This window comes from Pongo pygmaeus, chromosome 8 (assembly GCF_028885625.2).
Source record: "Pongo pygmaeus isolate AG05252 chromosome 8, NHGRI_mPonPyg2-v2.0_pri, whole genome shotgun sequence".
NCBI lineage: Eukaryota > Metazoa > Chordata > Mammalia > Primates > Hominidae > Pongo > Pongo pygmaeus.
Window position 1 is genome coordinate 67,877,881 of NC_072381.2, and position 21,536 is coordinate 67,899,416.

The 21,536-nt window shown below is 37.3% G+C and overlaps 1 protein-coding gene and 1 pseudogene across 4 annotated transcripts in view; one reads left to right on the forward strand and one right to left on the reverse strand.

Moving 5' to 3' along the window:
* Positions 1–21,536, reverse strand: part of ADK (adenosine kinase) — a 570,201-nt gene that overhangs the window by 228,177 nt on the left and 320,488 nt on the right. The window lies entirely within an intron of this gene.
* LOC129006480 (ras-related protein Rab-5C-like) overlaps positions 6,325–21,536 on the forward strand; it is a 53,303-nt pseudogene continuing 38,091 nt past the window's right edge.

Genomic DNA, 21,536 nt, shown 5'->3' on the forward strand with positions numbered 1-21,536 from the left:
ACATTCCTTTATTTATCCAAATGTCCTGAATTTCTCTAGATAGTATTATTTTGACACTTATATAATCTCTGACAGGTATATTTTTATGTGTCAGGCTGACATTTCCGTTCTACATTGGAGAACTTATTATCTGATTGAAAAGAAGATGAAGCATATAAGCAAAGTGTTCCATATGAACTTTCTTTTAATATAAAAGGCATAATTACCTTGCTTGTGAGTAAAACATCTTCACTGCTCAAAGCCTGTCCAGTCTTATATGCTTACTCATATTTCCTCAGCAAAGATCCACATAATAAGTACGTATAATTTTTAGAAAATTACTATGTACTTGGCTCTTTCCTAAGTGCTCCAAATATATTAATTCATTTAAGCATTACTACAATCCTAAGAAACTGGTATGTATTATTATTATCCTGTTGAATATTTGAGGAGAATGAGGCACAGATATCTCAAATTACTTGTCCAAGATCAAAAAGGTGGTAAGTTATGGGATCAGGGTTGGAATCGGGACAATCTCAATAGAGAGCCTCTAAGATTAGCTACTCAATCTCATCACCTAAATGTTCAATATATAGCTGTTGAACAAAGCTAAACATGAAATTCCACAGAGATCAATTAAATGTCTTTAATGTCTTAAAAGTCCAGTTTTCATTAGCATTTAGAGATGAAATGGAAAAACAATTTAGATGTCTCCATTTCTGACATCTGAAATTTAGAAAAGTTTTCTTTAAGAGGAGAAAAATCCTGCTATCTACATAAATATGATTTTCTGAAGAAAAAAACTCACGAAAGCTATAAAAAGTTTATCTAGTGTGCTAATTTGTTATTATCATACTTTAAACATATTTTCCCTTAAGGTTTTTCAAATTTCATTTTGAAACCAAGCCTATAGAAAAAATTGAGAGTAGTACAAATGAACACTCCTATGCTATTTACCTATATGTATCAATTAGAACATATTCTTTATACACACACACACACACACACACACACACAAACACACACGTCTTTTTTCCCCTCAAACCACTGGAAAATAAGTTGCAGACATTATGACCCTATTATGATACATTCAGTATGTATCTTCTAAGACCAAGAACATTTTCCTATATAAGCACAAAATGTGGCAGTGATGTAGTATTATCTAATATACAGTCAAGGATCTAGTATTACATTTGCTTAAGTCTCTTTAGTCTCCCTTAATCTGAAACAGTCTCTTTCCATTCTCCTTACTGTCTTTCATGACAGTGGCATTTTTGCAGAGTCCAGGCCATTGTCTTGTAGAAATGTTCCACAGTGAAGATATGTCTGAACTTTCTTTATGATTAGACTCAGTTAAGTATCTTAGGCAAGAAAGTATACAGACAATGTTTCATATTTCTCATTACATGCCATTTGGACACACATTAAGTCATTATTAGTTAGGATGCTACACTGAATCACTTGGTGAGGGTGGATTATGTCTCCTTCTTAAAAGATTAAATAGAATGACTATAAGTACTGATTGGCTGAAAACATATGATTTTTAGATAAGCCAAATAATGCAGGCTTCACTATGCTGTTTTTAACTGTTCTAACATTTTTTCTAATTTTCTATTGGCATTTCCCTTATTTTCATTATTTAAAGCCTGACACTTTGCATCTTGGGAGACAGTACAATACTGTATGTCTTCCCCAAAAGCTCTGATGGAAAGCTAAATACAATATTCTGTTTTGATAAGCAAGCTTTGTGACTTATTTATCCTATATTAAATGTGGTATTTAAGAATAAGTTTAAAAAGACAGTGGGAAGTTTCTACAGGTTACACAATTTCAGGATGTTGAGAAAAATATTACTAAATTTGTTTTCAAAATAAGATGGGTTAAAAAAATAATAGCCAAAAAATAAACTGGCAAATTCTACCATCCTCATCTCAATTTTAAAGTGCCCAGAAAAAAACCAAAATGAAATATTTCATAAAATAAATACTAAAGATTTTAAGACTGTAACTCATAAAGCTTTTTCTGTATAATAAAAAAATTAATGTAAGTGCTATATTTCTTAGAGTTGTCCCCTATCAATCATTCATTCTGAACTCAAGCACGAAGCCACACATGATTAACAAAATTCTTAATAGCAATTATTAGCAAGTACAAAAATTAGGTTCTACTCACTTAGGTTAATGATAATAGGGTTAACTACAAAATATCTATGGCTAATCCTTTTCTATATTTAACTGCATTATTTTTTAAAAATTAATGATTTTGGAGGCTTTTAATTTTTCAAAATGCTATCATAATCAGTGTTTACAAGACTGCTTTATGAATACAGGGCAGTAATATGGCTCTTCCAACACTACAAAAACTAATGATGATTAGAAAACCACTCTGAATAAGGAGTTGTACATATTCCAAAAAAGATCCAGTGGCAACCATTACCAAGGATACAATTTGATAACCTTAAATATAACACATAGTACACATAGATCTGGGAAACATGAATTCTTACCAAGAATAAACAGAAGTTTTGTGTTCCTAAAAAACGTAATAACAAATTCCCCTCATCAAGGGAACAGCATGTGCCAGCAGGATTATACTTGTTATGTCAAATTCTCACCATAATCCTGAGAGGTAATTTTATTATCTTGTGTTAAAGATAAAAAAAAACTAAGAATCACAGACCAGTTGAATACGCTCAAACAGCTAGTAGTATAGGACAGAACTGGGACTGGAACTCACATTTGGATCATTATTTGGGTCAAACTCACATTATAGCCTCAGAGACCATAATCCACAACATCACTTTGCTTCTCAAGTCAATAAATTTTGACTAAAAGTACATATTCATTATAAATTTTTAAACATCTAATGAAAGGAACAATCAAAATGGAAAACTATATCTGTTGGTGTGTTTTTGGGTTTCCTATTCTGTTCCATTATTTATCACTGCACCAATGTCACAATGTCTTATTATTTTAACTTTATAAGATGATTCAATATCCAGTTGTATTAGTCTGTTCTCACACGGTTATAAAGTACTGCCCAAGACTGGGTATTTTCTAAAGAAAAAAGAGTTAATTGATTCACAGTTCCACATGGCTAGAGCGACCTCAGGAAACTTACAATCATGGCAGAAGGGGAAGACACACGTCTTACGTGGTGGCAGGTGAGAGAGAGAGAGAGAGAGCGAGCGAGCAAATGTGTAAAAGAAAACTGTCAGAGACTTATAATATCATCAGATCTCATGAGAACTCATTTACTATTAAGAGAACAGCCTGAAGGATACCACCCCCATGATCCAATCACCTCCCACCATTATCCAACCACCTCCCACCAGGTCTCTCCTTTGACACGATTACAATTGGGGATTATAGGGATTACAATTCAAAATGAGATTTGGGGATATGGGGGGAAAAGCCTAACCATATCACCAGTAAATTCTCCCATCTTATTTGTCTTGAAGATGGTCCTGGCTATTATTGTCCTTTGACTTCCCAAAAACATATAAAAATGAGTTTGTCAATTTACACTCATATACACCCTACTTGTTAGGATTTTAATTAGAATTGCATTGAAATTACAGACTAAAATGGACAATATTAAGTCTTTACAGTATTGAGTCTTCTAATAAATAAACATCTTTAAAACACACCTCCATTTACATTTTAAGTTCTCACAATTATGTTTTAAATGTTCTTGGTAGAGGCCTTGTTCATAGTTTATTAGACTAAGTTCTAGATATTGGATATAATTAGTGTCTAAAAGCAATAACATTTTCTGGGGATAGTAGGGAATTTGTATTTTCAAGTGTGTAAGAGTCAGTAATTCTAATTTTATGCAGCATTTGAAATTTAGACTTTAAAATTTTTATCAACTGGTATAAAATGATACCTCTTTGTGGATTACATTTGAATTTCCCTTATTTTTCAAAGGATTATTTATTTATTTATTTATTTATTTATTTTGAGACAGAGTCTCACTCTGTCACCCAGGCTGGAGTGCAGTGGTAAGATCATACCACACTGCAATCTTGACATCCTGGGCTCAAGCAATACTCCCATCTCAGCCTCCTGAATTGCTGGGAATACAGGCATGTGCCACGATGCCCGGCTAATGCATTTCCCTAATTAATGATGAGGTAGAACAATTTTTCATTCCTTCAATACACATGTGATTTTCTTCTAAGGTAAATTTCCTGTTGGTATCTTTTGACTATTTTTCTTCTGTGTTGTCTTTTCCATATTGATTACTAAAATTTTAAAAATACATTACGGATATTAATTCTTTCTTCGTTATTTGTATCACACATGTCTTCTCCTACTCAGTGGCTTGCCTTTTAATCTTTTAAAGGTACCTATTGATAAACAAAGGCTCTTAATTTTAATGTGGTATAACTTATTAGTCTTTGCCTTTATGCTTTTGTGTCCTGCTTAAGAAATTTTTCCACACTCCGAGATCATACAGATATTCTCAAAAGTTACCTTCCAAAAGCTCTGTCATTTTACCTTAATATTTAGATCTATAATTCACCTGAAATTGATTTTTGTGTATAGTATAAACAGAAATTTGATTTCATTTTTTTGTTATGAAAAAATAATTATCTCAGCACCATTTATTGAATAATCAACCATTTCCTTATGGAAATGAAGGGATCTGTCTCTGTCCTCTCTGTCCCATTACACTGGTCTACCACTGTCCTAATAGTGAACTACTATATTACAAAAATCACAGAATGTTCGGATATATGGTAGGCTACATCCCACTTCTCTTTGTTGTCCCTCTTCAGGAGTAGTTTGAATATTCTTGCCGTTTTGCTTTTCCACAGAAATGTATGGTAAAGTTTCACAAAAATCTTGTTTTTTGGTTGGAAAGGCATTGATTCTATGGCTCACTGTAGGGAGAATTGACATTTTAAATAATATTAAAAATTTCAGTTTATAAGCAGAGTATATTGGAAAGCTGAGCCTTGTAATAAAAATAATAAAAATAAAAAATGTAAACACTGATAGGTTTAGATTTGTGTTCCCATCCAAATCACGTGTTTATTTTAATCCCCAATGTTAGAAGAGGGGCCTAGTGTGGCAGATATCCCTCTTGCTGTTCTTGTGATAATGAGTGAGTTCTCAATGAGATCTGGATGTTAAACAGTGTGTAGCATCTCCCTCTTGTCTCTCTTCCTTCTGCTCCAGCCATTTAAGATGTGCCTGCTTCTCCTTCTGCCATGATTGTAAGTTTCCTGAGGCCTCCCCAGCCACATGTCCTGTAGAGCCTGCGGAACTATGAGCCAATTAAACCTCTTTTCTTTCTAAGGTACCCAGTCTCAGGTAGTTCTTTATAGCAGTACGAGAACAAACTAATACGGAAAAATGGTACCTATGACTGGGCATGGCTATAAAGATACCTGAAAATGTGGAAGCAACGTTGGAACAGTGTAACACACAGAGGTTGAAACAGTTTAGAGGGCTCATAAGAATATAGTAAGATACGGGTAAGTTTGGAACTTCCTAGAGACTTGTTAAATGGTTGTAACCTAAATGCTGATAGTGCTATGGACAGTGAAGTCCAGACTGAGGAGGTCTCAGATGGAGATGAGGAACTTCTTGGGAACTGGAGTAAAGGTCACTCTTGCTAGGCTTTAGCAAAGAGACTAGCAGCATCGTGCTCCTTCTCTAGGGAAATGTGGAACTTTGAACTTGAGAGAGATGATTTATGGTATCTGGGAGAAGGAATATCTAAGCAGCAAAACATTCAAATGTATCCTGTCTGCTTCTAACAGCATATGCTCATATATGTGAGCAAAGATAAGATCTGAAACTGGAACTTATATTTAAAAGGGAAACAGAATTTGGAAAGTTTGGAAAATGTACAGCCTGACCATGTGGCAGAAAAGAGAAATTTTCTAGGCAGGAATTTAAGTTTGCTGTAGAAATTTGCATTAAGTAAAGATGAGCCAAATGTTAATAGCTGAGACAGTGGGGAAAATGCCACTAAGGTATTTCAGAGACATTTGCAGCAGCCCCTTCCATCACCAGCCCAGAGTCATAAAAGTGAAGAGTGCTTTCCTAGGCCAGGCTCAGGGACCAGCTGCCCTGTGCAACCTTGATACTGCTCCCTGCGTCCCAGCCATGGAAAAAAGGGCCCCAGATACATCTCAGGCCACTGCTCCAGAGGGTGCAAGCTGTAAGCCTTGACAGCTTCTACCTAGTGTTCAGCCTGTGGGTATGCAGAGGGCAAGAGATGAGGCTTGGGAGCCTCTGCCTAGATTTCGGAGGATGTATGGAAACACCTGATGTCCAGGCAGAAGTTTGCTGCAGGGGTGAACCCTCATGGAGAACCTCTACTAAGGCAATGCAAAGGAGAAATGTGGGGTTGGAGCCCTCATACAGAGTCCCCACTGGGAAACTGCCTATTGGAACTGTGAGAAGAGGGCCACTGTCCTCCAGACCTCAAAATGGTAGGTCCACCGACAGCTTGCATCATGCACCTGGAAAAGCTGCAGGCATTCAACGCCAGTCCTTGAGAGCTGACATGGGAGCTGAGCCCTGCAGAGCAACAGATGCAGAACTGCCCAAGACCTTGGGAGTCTACTCGTTGCATCAGTGTGGCTTGAATGTGAGACATAGAGTCAAAGATTATTTTGGAGCTTTAAGATTTAATGACTGCCCTGCTGGGTTTCGGACTTGCATGGGGCCTGTAGCCCCTCTCTTTTGGCTGATTTATCCCTTTTGGAACAGGGATTTACCCAATGCCTGTATCTCCATTGTATGATGGAAGTAACTAACTGTATTTTACAGGCTCAGAGGTGGAAGAGATTGCCTTGTCTCTGATTAGACTTCAGATTGTGGACTTTTGAGTTAATGCTGAGATGAGTTAAGTCTTGGGGGACTGTTGGGAAGGGATGATTCTATTTTGCACGGTAGGAAGGACATGAGATTTGGGAGAAGCCAGGGGCAGAATGATATGGTTTGGTTCTGTGTCCCCACCCAAGCTGCATGTCAAATTGTAATCCCCAATGTTGCAAGAGAGGCCTGGTGGGAGATGATTGGATCATGAGGGTGGATTTTTTCCCCTTGCTGTTCTTGTGATAGTGCATGAGTTTTCAATGAGCTATAGTTGTTTAACAGTGTGTAGCATCTCCCCCTTGTCTCACTTACTTCTGCTCCAGCTATGTAAGATGTGCCTGCTTCCCCTTCTGCCATGATTGAAAGTTTCCTGAGGCCTCCCCAGCCACACTTCCTGTAGAGCCTGCAGAACCATAAACCAATTAAACTTCTTTTCTTTATAAATTACCCAGTCTCAGGTATTTCTTCATAGTAGCGCAAGAAAGGACTAATACAAACACAGTTTAAGACTGACATTTTTAACAACAGACTTAAAATTTGTTTAAATAACCAAAAGCAGGGCAATTTCCTTAATAGCTGAAAGTGACTAAAAACTACGATGAATCTTCCCTAGATGTCTCCAAGGGTTAAGGAAAAGAAAATCTGATATAAGGTGCTTAGGAATAGTGGTAGGAAACAATAGGTACTATTTGTATTGTCCTGAGTTAAGACCATTAATTGAACTGGTATATGTGCATCATATGGACAATTCTTCATAGTATGAAATACATGTGTAACCCCTTCCTTAATTAAACCTCATGTAAAATAGCTAATGTAGGAAAACACTATATTTAAAGATGAGAAATGAAAAAGGAATCAGAACAGAATTTGTATGAGGACAGAAGAAAAAAAGTAGCGAAGTAAATGACACATACAAGACATTTAACAGAAATATATAGTAATGGAACACACATCAATTATAAGCAAATGCATGGACAAAATTCATGAAGCAATTATCCCTATTAAGTAGAGACACTAAAGTATAGAGAAGTTATAATTAAACATATTAACAGATGGTAAAACACAAACTGGCTGGGCTCAAGAGAGTGTGAAAGAAAAATGCGACCATCAAAGAAATGGAGAAAAAAACACTGATAAAAATATAGTAAATAAAATGGAGGTCAGGACTGTGTAAAGCAAGCAAAATGAAATAGGAACTAACAAAGGTAATAAAATAAATTAGTGAGAAAAGGACAGAACAAGAGGAAAAGTGAATCTAAGATAATATAAATGACATTCCTAAATTAGAGTAATAAAGTAGTAGCACAGAAAAACAGTTCAAAATCTATTTCGGGATAATGGCAATAATCTGAAACCAAATTTATCTTCATATTCTCTCAATAAGCCACAAGAAGTACAAATAAAACAATATATGACCATGTCTTCAACATTACTAGGACAAAGTAATCAGGGAAGAAATGCAATAAAAGGAAAAAAAAATCCCAGAAATAAATTACAAAGTGTGCAATGCTGAATACATTAATAAAGTGAAAATCTAAAAAGGTACACTGAAAAAATGAAGGCAAGCAACAAAAAGAATGAAAATGAGAGAAGAAAGACATAACAAAGAGAGAAAGTAGATGAAATGGAAGACAGGCAAAGAAGATCCAACATAAACACAGAATCCTTGAGGAAAAAATAATGCAATGGAATAGTATATATAAAATATAGTCTAAGAAAACTTTCCAGAAATAGATGAAAATTTAAATCTACACATTTAAAAGATGTGCTGCTGGTGTAAAAGCATGTGCAAAGCATGAGCTACCATATTACTCTATAAGCTAGAAACTATATTTCCAGCTTATTATTGCATACCTGGAAAAACTGACCCCAAACAAGAAAGGTCTATGACACATCCTGGTAAAATTACTAGACCTTAAAATGATGAAAAAGTATTTTCAGGCCTACAGGCAAAAAGATAAAATTAAGAGTAAGAAATTAGAAAAGTAAGAATAAGAAAATTAGGCTAGGGACTGGGTGTGGTGGCTCATGCCTATAATCCTAAAACTTTGGGAGGCTGAGGTGGGAGGATTATTTGAGGTTAGGAGTTTGAGACCAGCCTGGGCAACATAGCAGGATCCCTGTCTCTACAAAAAACAAACAAAAACAAAACCAACCAACCAACCAAACAAACAACAAAAACCAACAAATTAGCCAGGTATGGTGGCACATGCCTGTAGTCCCAGCTACTCAGGAGGCTGTGGTTGGATGATTGTTTGAGCTAAGGAGATCAAGGCTGCAGTAAAGTATGATCATACTGCACTGCACTCCAGCCTGGGTGACAGAGTGAGACTCTGTCTCTCTAAAAAAAGAAAGAAAGAAAATTAGGCTGCCTTAGACTTCAAGAGCAATACACAAAGCAAGACAAAACTAGAACATTATTTCCAAGAAATAAAGTCAAGGATTTTATATGCAGCCAAGCTGTCTTTGTGTAGGACAAAGTATAAAGTAATAGAAAAAAGAGAACACAGAGGATACTGTACACATACGCCTTTCCTGAGAAATGCATTAGAAGATAAGCTTCATCCAAGCATGATTGGGGAAAAACTCAAACACAGGACTGTTGTTGGTAAACCTCATTACATTTAAGAAGATAATTATAATTATAAATTAAAAGAATGGAAAGAAGATAGTTTGTAAGCATTGCATATTCTGACAAAGCAGAAGTAATACAATTTTAAAACAAAGAAGTGAGAGAAAAATGCAGCATAAAATCACTGTTGTATAGATAATAGGTGAGAATCAAAGGATATCATTTAAAACTGATTAGAAAGTAGAATGTTATAAGAAAAATGGGGATTAAGGCCACCATAAAAAGCACACTTAAAAGAAAAGCTAATGGCTAGAAAAGAAATATAAACCTTTCCAAAATGCCAGAATAAAAAATTTAAAAACAGCAGAGATAATAAATCACATAGAAAAACAGTATACATATATATTTAGTAATTATAGAATAACATGACAGGTTTGAGGCCAAATATATCAGCAGCTTATTGACATGAAAGTATATTCAGATTGCCTCAAGAAGCAAAAGAAAATTCTCTGCTGTATGGCAAAGAGACACTAAAACAAACCAATTCAAAGTGGCTAAAAGAGAGGGGTAGGGAGAAAAAAAATGAAAAAAAGAAAAAAAAACCAACAAAAAACAAAGTGGCTAAAAGAGATAGAGAATGATAAACCAGGCCAGTGGGAATAGTAGGAAACAGAAGCTGCAATCCTAATATAAAGATATGTGAGGCTGGGCACGATGGTTCATGCCTGTAATCCTAGCACTTTTGGAGGCCGAGGTGAGCTCTGCTTAGTCCTGGGTGTTTGAGACCAGCCTGGGCAACTGGTGAAACCACATCTTTACAAAAAATACAAAAACTAGATAGGTGTGGTGGTACGTGCCTGTGGTTCCAGCTACTTGGGAAGTTGAGGTGGGAGAATCGCTTGAGACCAGGAGGCAGAGGTTGCAGTGGGCAGAGATCATGCCACTGCACTCCAGCCTGGGAGACAGAGTAAGATCCTGTCTCAAAAAAATATTTTTTAAAAAAAGATACATGTGGAAGAACTTTCTAGAAATAGCACAGAAAAATATAGTTGGAAAGAGCACAACACTGACACACAGTAGTGAAGACAAAGACATATCTGAGTAAAGGCACGGGAATTCAAAATTTAAAACAAATCTTTTTGTAAGCAATCGAAACGATCAAAGTACTTATAAGGATGGAGAATGGGGCAGAATCATGAATTCTGACCTTATTAATTCAATAAATGTTTATTAGCTATATGCTAAGTATTAAACACTAACTTAAGCTATTTGGAATTCAACAGAGAACAAATCAGACCAAATCCTTTTACTATTGATAGATGCATTCTATAGATGGAGATGACAGTAAACAAATAATCCAAGGAATATATACACCAGGTGACAGAAAAATAAAGCTAGATAAGGAACTGAGAGTTACTAACAAAGAGGGAAGAAATATATGTGCATGCTCAGGTTCTTCAAAGTATCATTTAAAGAATTGCTAGGTGTAGTCACTCAGGTCTTTAATCCCAGCATTATGGGAGGCCAAGGTGGGAGGACTGCTTGGGGCCAGGACTTCAAGACCAGCCTGGGCAACAGAACAACACACATCTCTAAGAAAATTTTTTAAAAAAATTAGCTAGGTGTGGTGGCACATGTCTGGAGTCCCTGACACTCAGGAGGCTGAGGCAGGAGGATCATTTAATCCTAGGAGGTTGAGGCTGCAATAAGCTATGATGGTTCCACTGCATTCTAGCCTGGGAGTGACAGTGAAACACTGTCTCTAGAAATAAATAAATACAGTTCTAAGATAGGCTGAGTATAGTGGCTAATGCCTATAATCCCAGTGCTTTGGGAGGCTAAGGCAGTAGAATTGGTTGAAGCCAGGAGTTAGAGATCAGTATAGACAACAAAGTGAGACCCTATCTCATTAAAGCAAACAAACGAAAAAACCCTAAAATAAAAGAGCAATGTCTATTACCTCCTCAAGGAAAGATAGCCTAGTTAATTTTGTATCTGGTCAAACTACCATGTAAGTATAAACGAAGAGATAAAATTTAGAACATAAAATAATTAGGGAAATATTGTTTCAATGTGACTTCCTGAAGAAACCACCAGAACAAACCTCAGCAAACCAAGAGATAAAATATTATGAAAGGCTTAGTTATAAACATTGATTCTGTTCATTGCCTTTTAACTGTTATGAATAAGATCAAAAATTTGCAGGAGGGAGGAGGAGAATATGTATGGTTACAGAACAATATAAATGTTATAAATCTCGGGAATAAATATATAAAATAGAGTAATTGGGAGAGGGAAGGTGTGAGACTATGAGGGTAACAAAGATTTCCTCATCTTTTATAGCCGGGGTCAAGGAGATCCTGAAAAGCTGATAAATCATGTAATTGAGGTCTAAGTATTCTTAAAAACACTAAGGGAAAGAAAAATCTTCTAGGAAAAGAGAATGAAGAATTCCCCAAAAAAGAATACTTAATGTCTTTTTAAAAATCTTGACTAGGTGCAGTGGTGCACTACTGTAATCTCAGTACTTTGGGAGGCTAAGCAGGTAGATTACGTGAGCCTAGGAGTTTGAGACCAGCCTGGGCAACATGGAAAAATCCTATCTCTAAAAACATATTGTAAAACAATAGCCAATCCTGGTGGCATGCACCCGTAAACCCAGCTACTCAGGAGGCTGAGGTGGGAGGATCGCTTGTGCCTGGGAAGTTGCAGCTGCAGTAAGCTGAGATCGTGCCACTGTACTCCAGCCTAGGTGACAAAGTGAGACCATGTCTCAAAAAAACTTTTTTTAAATAAAAAAATCTTAATCATGTTACATGAAGTTACAGATCTAAAGGTGGTCACTTGAATAAAAATACAAGTCTCACAAATTATTGAAAGAAACATACACACAAACCAAAGTGGGAGGATATGGCAAAAGATAGAAACAAATTAAAAAATCCTCATAGACACATGCACACGTATGTTTATTGCCGCATTATTCACAATAGCAAAGACTTGGAACCAACCCAAATGTCCAACAATGATAGACTGGATTAAGAAAATGTGGCACATCTACACCATGGAATACTATGCAGCCATAAGAAATGATGAGTTCATGTCCTTTGTAGGGACATGGATGAAATTGGAAATCATCATTCTCAGTAAACTATCGCAAGAACAAAAAACCAAACACTGCATATTCTCACTCATAGGTGGGAATTGAACAATGAGAACACATGGACACAGGAAGGGGAACATCACACTTCAGGGACTGTTGTGGGTTGGGGGGAGGGGGGAGGGATAACATTGGGAGATATACCTAATGCTAGATGACGAGTTGGTGGGTGCAGTGCACCAGCATGGCACATGTATACATATGTAACTTACCTGCACATTGGGCACATGTACCATAAAACCTAAAGTATAATAATAATAATAATAATAATAATTACAATAAAAGAAAAAAAAAGAAAAAAAAATCCTCATAGAACAGAAAGCATACCATACAATAACAGAAATCAGCCCCAAAATATCTGGTTTAAACTATATATTTTACATAATAAACACAAACTTGATTCACACAGTAAGAATTAATCTTAAATGAATTCTGCTAAGTAAAAAAAAGCCAGAACCACTAGTCTACATATTTTATAATTTCATGTATGTGACATTCTAGAAAATACCAAACTACAGAGATGAAAAACAGATTAACTTTTCCCATGGTTGGCAGGTGGAAGGGACCAACTACCATAAAGGAGCAATATTTTAAGTTTCTTTTAGTGAATACTAATTTAAAAATATCAATTAGGATGTTGAGGGAACCCAAGATGGAATGCAAACTGTGACAAATTAGTCTAAATGTATTAAATATGTACGAAATAAACTTACTGAAAGTGGTGGGAATGAAAAGACCCGAAATAACTGTAGCCAACAGTATTTCCTATACATACTACAGGGCTAAAGACAAAAAGAACTATATATAAGCATTGTACTCTAACTGGTTTATCACAGAGGTATGATTCAGCAATTTTTTTTTTTTTTTTTTTTGAGACGGAGTTTTGCTCTTGTTACCCAGGCTGGAGTGCAATGGCGCGATCTTGACTCCCTGCAACCTCTGCCTCCCAGGTTCAATCAATTCTCTTGCCTCAGCCTCCCAAGTAGCTGGGATTACAGGCACGTGTCACTACGCCCGGCTAATTTTGTATTTTTGTTAGAGATGCGGTTTCTCCATGTTGGTAAGGCTGGTCTTGAACTCCCGACTTCAGGTGATCTGCCTGCCTCAGCCTCCCAAAGTGCTGAGATTACAGGCGTGAGCCACTGTGCCCAGCCAGCAATTTTTAAACTACTTTATATGTATACTAGGTTTGCATAAATAAGTAAATACATGTCAAATAATCAGAGCCAGCTTTCTCACTATCAGAGAAGGAAGTTAAAATAAGTCAAAGGGAAATGCTAGCATGAACTCTGTGGTACTGAATTAGAGTAAGAGATACCATTATAAACTCATGATTTTATATATATTATAAACACACATAGGTAACAGGATTAAATACAATGTGTGTCTATGTATACATGAGTTAGCAGACATAAGCATATTTCCTAATTCTATCTGCTGAGAGAACCTAGAAGCAATTACTGCCAGTAGCTTACGAGCAAACAGTTCTCAGATGCTGGTTTTGAAACACCTTCCCGCCTACCTTCCCTCCCTCCCTCCCTCTCTCTCCCTCCTTTTTCTCTCTTCTCTTCTTTCTTTTCTTTCTTTCTCTTTCTCTCTCTCTCTCTCCTGCTTTCTTCTTTTATTTCTCTCTTTCTCTCTTCGCTCTCTCTTCCTCTCTCTCTCTTTCTCTCTTTCTCTGTTTAGAGACAGGGCCTTGCTCTGTCACCTAGGCTGGAGTGCAGTGTCATGATCATGGCTCACACAGGCTCAACCTCCTGGGCTCATGCAATTCTCCTGCCTAAATCTCCCAAGTAGGTCTCAGGTACATGTCACCATGCCTGGCTAATTTTTTTTTTTTAAGAGATGGGGGTCTCACTACATTGTCCAGGCTGGTCTCAAACTCCTGGCCTCATGTGATCCTTCTGTCTCAGCATCCCAAAGTGTTAGGATTAGAGAATTGAGTCACCATGACTGGTCCTTTTCTTTGATAAAGTGAACCAGTGATCCTTGGAGAAACAAGTTGGGGTATAGAAAGTCTAGATGATCTTGTAGTGCCAGAAAGTAAGAAAGTAATAAAAAGATGACAGGTCTGTCACAATGATACAGAAGCCAATGTGACAAAGCTCTCAATAGTTAAATCTCGAATTTGAGTAGTAAAAGTACACAGTTTTAGATTATAACCCAAAGAACTAAATAAATATCCATGAGCCCTATTGATATAAATGACAATTGAGGGTTTTTGGGGTTTTTTTGTTTGTTTGCTTTGTTTTTTGTTTTTTTGAGATGGAGTCTCGCTCTGTCGCCAAGCTGGAGTGCAGTGGTGTGAACTCGGCTCACTGAAACCTCTGCCTCCCAGGTTCAAGCAATTCTCCTGCCTCAGCCTCCCGAGTAGCTGGGATTACAGGTGCATGCCACCACGCCCAGTTAATTTTGTATTTTTAGTAGAGACAGGGTTTCACCATGTTGGCCAGAATGGTCTTGATCTCCTGACCTCATGATCTGCCTGCCTCAGCCTCCCAAAGTGCTGGGATTACAGGCGTGAGCTACCGCACCGGGCAGAATTTATGAAAAATGGAAACAAACCAGGTGTAGTGGCTCATGTCTGTAATTCCAGCACTTTGGGAGGCTGAGGTGTGAGGACTGCTTGAGCCTAGAAGGTTCAAGACCAGCCTGGGCAACACAGTGAAATTCTATCTACACACACACACACACACACACACACACACACACACACACACACACGGGAGGCTAAGGTGGGAGATCAATTAAGCCCAGGATGCTGAGGTTTCAGGGAGCCATGATATCGCCACTGCACTCCAGCCTGGATGACACAGTGAGAATGAGGGGAGGGGAGGGAGAAAGGAGAGAAAGGAAAGAAAGGAAAGAAAGGGAAGGGAAGAGAAGGGAAGGAAAGGAGAGGAAAAGGAGAGAAAAAAGAAAGAAAGAAAATTAAGGAAAAGAAAAGAAAGAAAGAAAAGAAAAGACTATTCAATTTGTAAAAAACGAATACAGACTAGGTGTGGTGGGTCACACATGTGATCTCAGCACTTTGGGAGGCTGAGGAGGGAAGATCACTTGAGTTCAGGTGTTTGAAACTAGGCTAGGTAACACAGTGAGGCCCTGCCTCTTAAAAAAAATAGTTAATTGGGCATGGTGGCACATGCCTATAGTCCTAGCTACTCAGGTAGATCACTTGAGCCCAGAAGGTTGAGGCAGCAGTGAGTCATGATCACACCACTGCACTCCAACCTGAGATATAGAGTGAGAACCCATCTCAAAAAAAAATTAAAATAAAGAATATTAAAAATGGGGTAAAACTTTAAATAATTAGAATATTTGCATAATTTCACAATATCTCTCCACTAATATTTATTAATTACTGTAGTGGCTATATCCTTCCTCTATGAGGTTTCTAAACACTATTCATTTTGTATTTACCCCCACATCCCCAAGTGTGGGGTGGATTTAGTGATTCATTTCTAATGAACTGTATATGGAAAGGAACAAATAGACAACGGAGAAACCTAATGGACACCACCTTAACTTGATGTTCAACGTTCACACTAACAGTAACAGATTGATATTATGTACACCTTGATGTGATACATTGAGAAAGCAAAATCACCTCAGTGGTGGTATTCTCAAAAACCCATAATTTCAGTCTAATTACAAGGAAACAACAGATAAACTCAAATTGAAAGACATTCTACAAACTATCTGACCTCTACTCTTCATAAGTGTCAAGGCCACAAAACAGAAGGCAAGACAGAGCAACATGACAATGAAATGTCAAGTAGTATCCTCTAACAGATCCTGGAACAGAAAAAGGACATTACTTAAGAAACTGGGAAAATAAACCTGTAGTTTAGTTAATGGTATTGTATCAATGTTAATTTAGCTTTGATGAAGATCCTACAGTTATTTAAGGTGTTAATATTAGGAGAAGCTAGGTGAAGAGTACATGGAACTTATTTTCACTATCTTAGAACACTTCTATAAATCTAAAATTATTTCAAAATAAAACTATTTAGGCCAGGCGCAGTGGCTCTCTCTCTCTATATGTGTGTGTGTGTGTCTGTGTGTGTGTGTATATATATATATATATTTTTTTATATTTATATTAGGCATGGTGGTGCACACCTGTAGTCCCAGCTACTCAGGAGGTTGAAGTGGGAGAATCACCTGAGCCCAGCAGTTCAAGGTTGCGGTGAGCCATGATCACATCACTGTCTTCCAGCCTGGGTGGCAGAGTGAGACCCTATCTCAAAAAAATGAAAACAAACAAACAAAATCTGCCTCCCAAAACAAACAAAAAACTATTGATGAAAAAATAGCCACAATGAGATATCAATAAATACCCATTAGTACTGGCTAAAATTATGACATCTGAAAATAGCCCCAAATGGTGTTGAGATAGCTGGCATGTGGAAAAAGACAAAATAGAGTATGGAAAAAACACTGTCATATCAGTTCTTTATATGAGACCACTTTCTGCGATGATGGAAATGTTCCTTTTCACTATCCAATATGGTAGCCACTACCCATATTTGGCTACTGAGCACTTGATAAGTGGCTACAATGGCTGAAAATTTTAAACTTTAAGTTTTAAAAATGTACAGGTAAAGAGCCACATGTAGCTAGTAGCTACCAGATGACAATGCATTTCTAGGTCTTATTAGGAAATCAGGTGATAGAGGAACAACACTACAAAAGGAAGCACTGACCCTTGTAGAACATTATGTGAGACAAATGTAAGACCTGGCTTCTCTGACAAACCAAAGGAAAGCTAAAAAATGGAGGGGAGGGGAGGAAAATGACTTACAGAAAGAAGAATCTTATCAGACATCACAACTAGATGACATCTCTATTGATGCAGAAAAACTATTTGGCAAAATTCAACACCTTTTTATAATTAAATTTTAAAAAGGCATAGAGGAAATCATCTCAACCCAATAAAGACCGTATATGAAAAGCCGATGGGTAATATAATACTCAATGGTAAAAAACGGAAAGCTTTCCCTCAAAGACAATGAACAAAGCAAGGATGCCCCCTCTTGCCACTTTTTTTTACCGAAGGGGTCTTGCTCTATCACCCAGACTGGAGTGCAGTGGTACGACCACAGCTCACTGTAACCTTGAACTCCTGAACTCATGATTCTCCTGCCTTAGCCTTCCAAGTATGTAGGACTACAGGACATACCACCAGGCCTAACACAGTAGTGCTGGAAGTTGTATCCAGAGCAGTCAGCCAAAGAAAGAAAGAAAAGAGAAGAAGGGAAAGAGGAAAGAGGAGGCATACAAATTGGAAATAGAGAAGTAGAATTATTTATTTAGATAACACAATCTTGTACGTATAAAAAGCCTAGAGACTGCACATACAAAAAAACCTGTTAGGAGGAATAAATAAATTCAGCAAAGTTGCAGGACACAAAATAAACATAAAACAATTAATTGTGTTTGAAAATACTAACAATGAACAACCCAAAAAGAAAATTAAGAAAACAAATATATTAATAATAGCATTAAAAATGAATAAAATACTTATGAGTAACCAAGGAGGCACAAGATTTTTACATTGAAAACCACAAAACATTGCTGAAAGAAATTAAAGAAGACACCAATAAATGAAAAGACATCCTGTGTTCATGGATTGGAAGACTTAATATTGTTAAAATATCCATACTACTGAAAGGAATGTACAGATTCCTTTGTACATGCAATTCCTATACAAATCCCAACGACATTTTTTTGCAGATATAGAAAAAAATTCTAAAATTCATATAAAACTGCAAAGGCCCCCAAATACCATAACAATCTCAAGAAAGAAAAACAAACATAGAGGTCTCAGAGTTCCTGATTTCAAAACATATTACAAAGCAACAGCAATCAAAACAGTATAGTACTGATAGGCCAGGCATGGTGGCTCAAGCCTGTAATCCCAGAACTTTGGGAGGCCGAGGCAAGTGGATCACGAGGTCAGGAGATCGAGACCATCCTGGCTAACATGGTGAAACCCAGTCTCTACTAAAAACTGAAAAAATTAGCTGGGCGTGGTGGCAGGCGCCTGTAGTCCCAGCTACTCGGGAGGCTGAGGCAGGAGAATGGTGTGAACCTGGGAGGCGGAGCTTGCAGTGAGCAGAGATCACACCACTGCACTCCAGCCTGGGCAACAGAGCGAGAATCTATCTAAAAAAAAAAAAAAAAAGTATAGTACTGATAATACATACAGGATAGTTTCTTTGAGAAATGGTGGTAGGAAAAACAGGATATCCACATGCAAAAGAATAAAGTTAGACCCTTACCTTATTGGGTATATAAAAATAAACTCAAAATGAACTAAACAATTAAATTTAAAACCTAAAACTACAAAACTCCGAGAAGAAAACACTGGAGAAAAAAGTTTCACAGCAATGAATTTGGTAATAATTTCTTAGATAAGACACCAACAGCATGGGCAACAAAAGGAAAAATAAGACAAATGGGACTACCAAATTTACAAACTACTGCACAGCAAAGGAAACAACAGAGTAAAAAGGCAACTTATGAAGTGAGAGAAAATAGTTACAAACCATATATCCAATAAGGGATCAATATCCAGAATATATAGGGAACTCCACAACACCTCACCCCCAAAAGAATCCAACTGAAAAACTGGCAAAGGGCTTGAATAGATATTTTTCAAAGAAAATACAGAATGGCCAACAGATATATGAAAAGATGCTCAACATCACTAATCATTAGGGAAATGAAAATCAAATCCACAATGAGATATTGCATACTCATTAGGATGACCACTATTAAAAAAAAAAAAACAGAAAAATAACAAGTGCTAGTGAGGATGTGGAGAAACTGAAACCCTTGTGCACTGTTGCTGACAATGTTAGATGACAAAGCCACTATGAAAACACTATGAAGCATCCTCAAAAAATTAAAAATGTCAGCAATCTCACTTCTGGAAATATATCCAAAAGATCTGAAAACAAGATGTTGATGAGATATTTGCACACCCATATTCATTGCAGAATTATTCAAAATAGCAAAGAAGTGGAAGCAAACTAAATGTCCATCAGCAGATGAATGTATAAAGAAAATGTGGCTGGGCGCAGTGGCTCATGCCTGTAATCCTAGCACTTTGGGGGGCCAAGGCAGGCGGATCACCTGAGGTCAGGAGTTCGAGACCAGCCTGGCCAATGTGGTGAAACCCTGTCTCCACTAAAGATATAAAAATTAGTCAGGTGTGGTTGCGTGCACCTGTAGTCCCAGCTACTCCGGAGGCTGAGGCAGGAGAATTGCTCGAATCCAGGAGGTGGAGGTTGCAGTGAGTTCAGATTGTACCACTGCACTCCAGCCTGGGTGACACAGCAAGACTCCATCTCAAAAAAAAAAAAAAAAAAAAAAGGCGGTATATATACAAAATGGAATATTACTTGGCCTAAAAAACAGAGAGAAGGAAATCCTGTCATATGCTACAAGATGGATGAACCTTGAGGACATCATGGTAAGGGAAGTGAAATAAGCCAGCCATAAAAAGCCAGCCATTAACCATGATCCTACTTACACGAAATATCTAAAATAGTCAAATTCACAGAATCAGAGTGGAATGGTGGTTGCCTGGGGCTGTATGAAGGGGGCAAAGGGGAATTACTGTTCAATGGCTACAGAGTTTCCATTTTGCAAGGTGTTTGTACAAGAAATCTATTGTACACCATGTGCATACAATTAATTACTGTACTTTACACTTAAAAACGGTTAAGATGGACTGGGCATGGTAGCTTATGCCTATAATCCCAGCATTTTGGGAGGCCAAGATAGGAGGATCACTTGAGGCCAGGAATTTGGGAACAGCCTGGGCAACATGGCAAAACCCCAGCTGTACAAAAAATTTTTAAAATGAGCTGGGTGTGGTGGTGTGTGCCTGTAGTCCTAGCTACTCTGGAGGCTGAAGTAGGAGGATCACTTGAGCCCCAGGAGTTCAAGGTCATAGTGAACTATGCTGTGCACTACTACACTCCAGTTCTGCGTGACACAGTGAGACTCATACCTTTAAAAAATAAATTAAAAGGTTAAAAAATATTTTTCTTTTGAGACAAGGGCTCACTCTATCACCCAGGCAGGAGTGCAGTGGTGCAATCACAGTTCACTGCAGCATTGAACTCCTGGGCTCAGGTGATTTTCTCACCTTAGCCTCCCGAGTAGCTCAGACTACAAGTGCGCACTATCATGCCCGGCTAATTTTCGTATTTTTTTGTAGAGACGGGGTTTTGCAACATTGCTCAGGCTGGTCTCAACCTCCTGGGCTCAAGCAATCCTCCTGCCTTGGTCTCCCAGAGTGCTGGGATTACAGGTGTGAGCCACCATGTACAGCCTAAAGCGGGGAATTTTATGATACGTATTTTTGACCATAAGTCTTAAAAACACAACTAAATCTCTCTCTCACACACACACACACCCCCCCACACATGCACATACACACACACCCCTTGTCTAGATTATAATTTGAACAAAACAAAGCAACTGGAAACTATTATTACTGAGATGAGATTTTAATATGGACTAGATACTTTAATTGAAATTTTAATATGAACTAGGTATTAGAAGATACTAAGGGGTTACTATTGATAACATATGAGGACAGGTAATGAGTACACAGGGATTCATTATGCCATTTATTTTTATTCTATTTTTGTGTGTATGACTAAAATTTTCTATAATAAAATAGATCTTTAGATCTGGATAGACTTTAGAGATAACCCTACTCATCTTTCCATTTCAGAAGAGAACTGTAGGCCCAGAAAGGTTATTAAACTTGCACATTATACAAATTAGTGGCAAAACTATGCCTAATAATATTTGAGAGCCAATTTGCCATCTAATGCTCTATCCAGTACATCATACTGACTCCTTCATAAGAGGCTCTACTGATGAGCAAAGAGTATATATAATAAATTTTACTGACTCTAACTAGGTAAAATATTAAAAATCATGCCATTAACAATTATTTAAAACT